This window comes from Oryctolagus cuniculus, chromosome 3 (genome assembly GCF_964237555.1).
Source record: "Oryctolagus cuniculus chromosome 3, mOryCun1.1, whole genome shotgun sequence".
In the NCBI taxonomy this organism is placed as follows: Eukaryota; Metazoa; Chordata; class Mammalia; order Lagomorpha; family Leporidae; genus Oryctolagus; species Oryctolagus cuniculus.
The window spans coordinates 124,497,588-124,504,268 of record NC_091434.1 but is presented as its reverse complement, the minus strand read 5'-3'; the positions used below and the strand labels follow the sequence as shown (position 1 = coordinate 124,504,268).

At 43.8% G+C, this 6,681-nt stretch overlaps 1 pseudogene; it reads left to right on the top strand.

Moving 5' to 3' along the window:
* Nucleotides 1-5,681: 5,681 nt before the first annotated feature.
* On the top strand, nt 5,682-5,917 carry LOC138849112 (non-histone chromosomal protein HMG-14 pseudogene; annotated as a pseudogene).
* Nucleotides 5,918-6,681: the final 764 nt, after the last annotated feature.

Here is a 6,681-nt window from a genome sequence, read left to right as displayed (position 1 = left end):
TTGCCCCTCTTCCAGGCCAGCTCTCTGCTGTGGCCAGGGAGTGCAGTGGAGGATGGCCCAAGTGCTTGGGCCCTGCACCCCATGGGAGACCAGGAGAAGCACCTGGCTCCTGCCATCGGATCAGCGTGGTGTGCCCTCTGCAGCACGCCGGCCACGGCGGCCATTGGAAGGTGAACCATCAGCAAAGGAAGACCTTTCTCTCTGTTTCTCTCTCTCACTGTCCACTCTGCCTGTCCAAAAAAAAAAAAAAAAAGTCATCTTCTTGATTTATAATCAACCAGGTAGTTGCAAAATGCCCTGGCGTTCTTGCTCTAGGCTGAGCTGCATGTTCATTCTTTTAAAGATTTATTTTTATTTATTTGAAGGACAGAGTTACAGAGAGAAGATATGAAGAGAGAGAGAGAAAGAGGTGTTCCATCTGCTGGTTTACTCCCCAGATGGCTGCAATGGCCGGAGCTGACCTGATTCGAAGTCAGAAGCCAGGAGCGTCTTCTGGGTCTCCCACACGGGTGCAGAGCCCCAAGGACTTAGCTCATCTTCTACTGCTTTCCCAGGCCATAGCAGAGAGCTGGATCAGAAGAGTTTGCAGCCAGAACTAGAACTGCTGTCCATATGGGATTCTGGCACCTCAGACTGGGACTTTAACCTGCTGTGCCAGAGTGCCGGCCCCTGCACACTCATTTACTTACATTTCTGAAGCCTTAGTTTCTTCATCATTCCAAGGGCAATATTTTTGTGAATACTTTTTGGATTTTGAATGTGCTGTCATGTAAATCATTTTGCATAAGCCATTCTAATCAACAAAGTCAGATTCTACGTAGAGATTAAGATAAAAATAATTCCTCCATTGTGGAGCACTTGGGGCTCCCTGAATTTGGATTGCTTGGTCCTGTCAGAAACTGAATAGGACAGAGGCTCTTGTGCCATTTGGGCTATGGTAGAAACGAAGAAATTCTACACTGCAAATAACACCACTGATCCTCCTCAGTGATATCCACATGAAGTGAGCCAAGATTGCATTTCCTATGTATTAAATCCTTGCAGGGCCATTCTCTAACTTCTTTCTTCTCTTTTTTGTTTGTTTGGTTTTTTTTGAGTTTGGAAGTATGGGTGTAGCATCAAGGGACAGGAATGAGAGAAAGAGAGAAACAAGCGCTTTCCCCAGGTTCCCCAAAATTGAGATAGGAAAAACAAAATATTTGTCTATTATTTCAAAGTAACTTATTTGGGAAATTTTGGTCTGGAAATGAGGTTGATATGTCTTCATTGTGCTCATTTAATGTCCTCCAATGTGGAACATTATCATCACCACTTCAACTAATTTATATTACCTCTTCTGCACCCATTTTTCCCTTTAGTTCCACCCCTTCTCTTTGAGTCCAGGGAAGTGTATTTCAGGATTATGCTGGGTGAAGAGTGGTTTGGGCCTCTGTCCTGTGCCTGCATCTGTTCTAATTAGCCACGGTGAGACTAAGCACCAGGAAAAATCCAGATTCAGATTAGAACAACTTCTTTTATGAACCTGCCCTAATTGCACTTGCAAAGCAAGCAGGTAGCACACTCACCCCTAACATTACCTGCCAGCATGAGTCAGCAGGGCCATCCTGCTGCAACATGTGATGTTAGGTTCCTTGTAATCTCTGCCAGCCTCAGAAGCGCTCAAACATTACAAGGCTATTTAAATGTGTTTGCTGCAGAACACAGCTTCAAGAAAAACTGGAAAATGGGCCGGCGCCGCGGCTCACTAGGCTAATCCTCCACCTTGCGGCGCCGGCACACCGGGTTCTAGTCCCGGTCGGGGCGCCGGATTCTGTCCCGGTTGCCCCTCTTCCAGGCCAGCTCTCTGCTGTGGCCAGGGAGTGCAGTGGAGGATGGCCCAGGTGCTTGGGCCCTGCACCCCATGGGAGACCAGGAAAAGCACCTGGCTCCTGGCTCCTGCCATCGGATCAGCGCGGTGCGCCGGCCGCAGCGCGCTGGCCGCGGCGGCCATTGGAGGGTGAACCAACGGCAAAGGAAGACCTTTCTCTCTGTCTCTCTCTCTCACTGTCCACTCTGCCTGTCAAAAAATAAAAAAAAAAAAAAGAAAAAAAAGAAAAACTGGAAAATGAAATTATCCCTATGAATCAATCTTTGTAAGTCAAACCAAGAGGGTATAAAAATGATATCTCTTAACTTGGTTTTCCCAAGTATCATGGTTTGAGTCAGTCTCCCAATGGTTTCTGTTCCAGAAGCTTGGTTCCAATTGTAGCAGTGTTGAGATGGTGGAACTTTTGAGAGGTGGAGCTTAATGGAATATAATTAAGCCATCTAGGGTGTTGTCTTCTCTTGAGGAATGAGTTAGTCTTTGCGAGGAGAGATTGATATAAAGTGAAGCAAGGATGGGAGTTTGGTCTGGCAATTAAGACACCAGTCAAGATGCCCATGTCTCATATCAGAGTGCCTCAGCTTGATACTGGCTCTGACTCCTGAGTCCAGCTTCCTGCTAGTGCTTATCTTGGGAAACAGCAATGGTAATTCAAGTAACTAGGCTACTGCTACTCATGTGAGAGACCTGTGTTGAGTCTTGGCTCCTAGTTTCAACCCCAGGGTTGTTCATTGTAGGCATTTGGGGATTGAACCAGCAGATGGGAATTCCTTCTTGGTTTCTCTGCCAAGTAAGTCAATATGTAAATTTAAGGCAAGGACACTCAACCTACCTGGTCCTTTTTCCATATATTCAACTCCCTATTCACTTCTCTGCCATGTTGTGACGTAGCCAGGGAAACACTGTGCCAAATGTTGTTATTACATTCTTGGAACTCTGGAACTGTGAATTAAATAAACACCTTAAGATATTTATTTGTTTCATTTGAAAAAGAGAGACTGAAAGAAAGGGAGACAGATGGGAGAGAGAGATATTGATTCATTCCCTCAAATGCCCACAACAGCCAGATCTGGCCAGGTCAAAGCTAGGAGTCCAGAACTTAATCCAGATTTCTCACATGTGTTACAGGTACCCAAGTACTACAGTCATTACTGGCCACCTTCTAAGGTTCAGATTAGCAAGAAGCTGAAAGCATGAGCAGAGCCAGAATGAAAAACAAGGCATGCCCATGTGGATGCAGGCACCCAAACAGTGACCCGTCCACTGCAGCAACAATGTTTTATTTACAAAGTACCCAGACTTAAGTATTTTGTCTACCAAAATCCTACACAAGTCCACGGACTGCTTATTTAGGTCTATTAATTAAATTGACACCTCCAGTAATGCATTGTGAAAGGAGAGGGTGGTCCCTAACAAGACAGAAGCTAGGAAGATCCCAGCAACAAATTTTAACTTTGACCATGGCATCATTTACTAATGTGGAGTATTAGAGAATATGAAACTTGGAGGTATGCACATTTTTAAAAAGATTTATTTATTTACTTACTTATTTATTTATTTATAAGTCTGAGTGATACAGAAAGAGGGAGAGATAGAGATTTGTCTTCTTTCTACTGTGTCTTTCCCCAGATACCAACAACAGCCAAGGTAGAGCCAGAAGAAAGCCAGGAGTCTGAAACTCCATCTGGGTCTCCCCTGTGAGTAACAGGGATCCAGAAATGAGGGCCATCATCCAGTGCATTCCCAGGGAAAACAACAACAGGCATCTAGATGGGGAATCAGAGAAGCCAGGACTCAAACCAGCACTCCTATATGGGTTTGGGAGTCCCAAGCAGCGGCTTAAACCACTACCCCTCAACATGCACATGGATCCACATACATTTTGATAAGCTTCAAATCACAGTTGATGGAAAAAGTTCTCTTGATCTCTGCATAACAGGAAAGAAACACTGCTTAAAATTATTCTTCTTTTGACAAATTTCTCCAGAGTCCCAAGCAGGTTTCTCCCTGCTATATCAGCTTTAGAAACATCTCTAACTGTGGCAGAGGGAAGGAAGGTTAGGGAGAGCACTCAAATGGGCATTATGCTGGAAATAAAAACCTACTAGCCATTTCTGGAAAGGTGATGTTATTTAAACAACAAGATTCTCACGTAAAGTGGTTAGCAAATCTGGTGTTTCCTACAAATTTGCAGACCTCAATTGGAGTATATTTAAGTAAGAAGGAGAGCAAGTCTGCTTCCTCACTCAGAATGTCCCTGCAACATTTCTGAGTCATGAAGAAATCCTTGCTGCTCAAAAAGACATCCCATCACTGCCTGTCACAATGACAGAAATTTTGCCCTTATAAGTTACAATTTAGCACAATCAGCTCTTGTCAAGATGACTGATGGGGTAAATATGACATGCTTTGTTCTGTTCAGGCTGAAAGCTGGCTGCTAACACATATTAGTGCACCCTTCTTAATTCAATGAAGTTCAACGGTGATTACCATTCTGGTGAAGCACAGCTCAGTTTCTCGCCCGGAACAATTTGTGGCTCTTAACAGACTGGGAATGACTATTTAAAGTGACCACTGTAAGCTTCAAAGGGAAACTTGACATGGGTAGAAATTATTATGGTAGCTCAAGCACTCAATGTTCACAGTTCTTCATTCAAGACATGGTAATTATTGAAATACTGCGTCTACTTGATCCTTTTGGCACTTCAGTGATACTGCAGCACTCTGTAGGACTAACACTTCCTGAAGGCTGAGTCTCCCTGTTGATGAACACTTATGGGAGTAAATTCCATCTTAGATCTATAAATGTGATCAGGAGGTCAAACCTACACACAAATGGTATTTGGATCCTATTTCACAATTATGTGATTGGCTGCCTCTATCACTATGTTGCCTTGACTATTGTGTTGCGACTTATATTTCCCCTGTTAGAAAATTGATGGAGGACATTATATGTATACCTCCACACTCTCTTAGACAACCAACTCCCTTACACATACTCACTTACCTTCCAGGCACCCTATTAAGATTTTGCATATGGATGAAGTTATGCACATAAGAACATCTTTGACAAATAATCATAAAGATAGTGTACAGTTAAATTTTAATAACTAGTACATTTTACTTACATATATACTTACATATTAACCCTTACTTAATACTTTGATCATTAAAGTTGCAGAGACAGATCTTCCCATGCCAAAGCTCATGCAAACATACCCTCTACCTCTTGCCTTCAATATGCATATATTTCTTGTTTCTGGATTTTATCAATTGCATTTAGAAGTACAATATTAACTTTGGGAAGAACCCAAGAAATTTTAGAAGTAAAATAACAAGGATTCACATAAATGGCATCCTCCTATTGGTTGTCAGTTGTGTTTTTGCCTGGAGCTATGGGGTTTTATAGCCATCATGTGCAACCTTCTATGCTTCTTTGTTCACAAACAGTGGTCTCAAACCAGGAGACCAGCCTGTAGGCTAAAAACAGATTCCATGGCATTTCTAGGTTAGTGATGTGGTATGTATCTCAAAGCCTTGTACAGCCTATTTTGTCATGATGCCTCCATTTCCATTAGCATCTCCTATCAGCAAGGGTTCCACTAACTGTCAGACATAGACGTTATTCCCATCATGTCTCTTTTTGGAAGTGGGAGCCGTGAGTACATTCTTCAATATGTCCTGTTAAAATTAGCCTTTAAAACAATAGAGCGTTGTTCCAAGCAGCTCGAGCAGCTGGAGGAGTGGCAGAGGCCAGGCAGCCCAGCTTTGCAAAGGCACCAGCAGGCACCTGGCAGACGTCCTCCCTGCCGCCAATATGCCCAAGAGGAAGGTCAGCTCTGTCGAAGGGTTGGCAAAGGAGGAGCCCTGGAGGAAGTCATCATGGTTGTCGGCTAAGCTGGCCCCAGTGAATGTGAAAGCAAAACCTAAGAAGAGTGCAGGGAAAGGTAAGTCATCAGAAGCTAAAGATTTGCCTGCAGAAAATGGAGAAACTAAAAATGAGGAGAGTCCAGCTCTGATGAAGCAGGAGAGAAAGAAGCCAATTCTGATTAATATCATACACCATGTGTCTCCCTTCTTGTACAATCCAGAGGAACATTTTTATCAACTAGTTTGTAATGCAAGTTTTTTTAGTAGCTCTAGAAACATTTTTAAGGAGGGAAGCACAGCTCATCCCAGTTTTTAACTGAAAATGATTTTTTTTTTTTTTTGACAGGCAGAGTGGATAGTGAGAGAGAGAGATAGAGAGAAAGGTCTTCCTTTGCCATTGGTTCAACCTCCAATGGCCACCACGGCTGGTGCCGGTGCACCGCACTGATCCGAAGCCAGGAGCAAGGTGCTTTTTCTGGTCTCCCATGGGGTGCAGGGCCCAAGCACTTGGGCCATCCTCCACTGCACTCCCCGGGCCACAGCAGAGAACTGACCTGGAAGAGGGACAACCGGGACAGAATCTGGTGCCCCGACTGGGACTAGAACCCTGGGTGCCGGCACCGCAGGTGGAGGATTAGCCTATTGAGCCATGGTGCCGGCCCTGAAAATGATTTTTTAAGAGGTGAAATCATTTGCTGATTGTTCGATCTTTTGGGTACAACCAGAAAATAGTGGCATATTGAATTATGGGAGACTTTCACTGTCTTGGGTGTCAGCTAACATTCCATAGGTGGGGGTGGTTTTTATATCCTACAATACAAAGCACACGGAATGGCAATTTGGAGTCTCAATTGTGCACTTAATCTGTCTTGAATGTTTTCAGTTACTTCTCCCATGTTGTTTAGTAGAATTGTTTCCTACAGAAAACCTCCCCTTGCTGTTCTGTC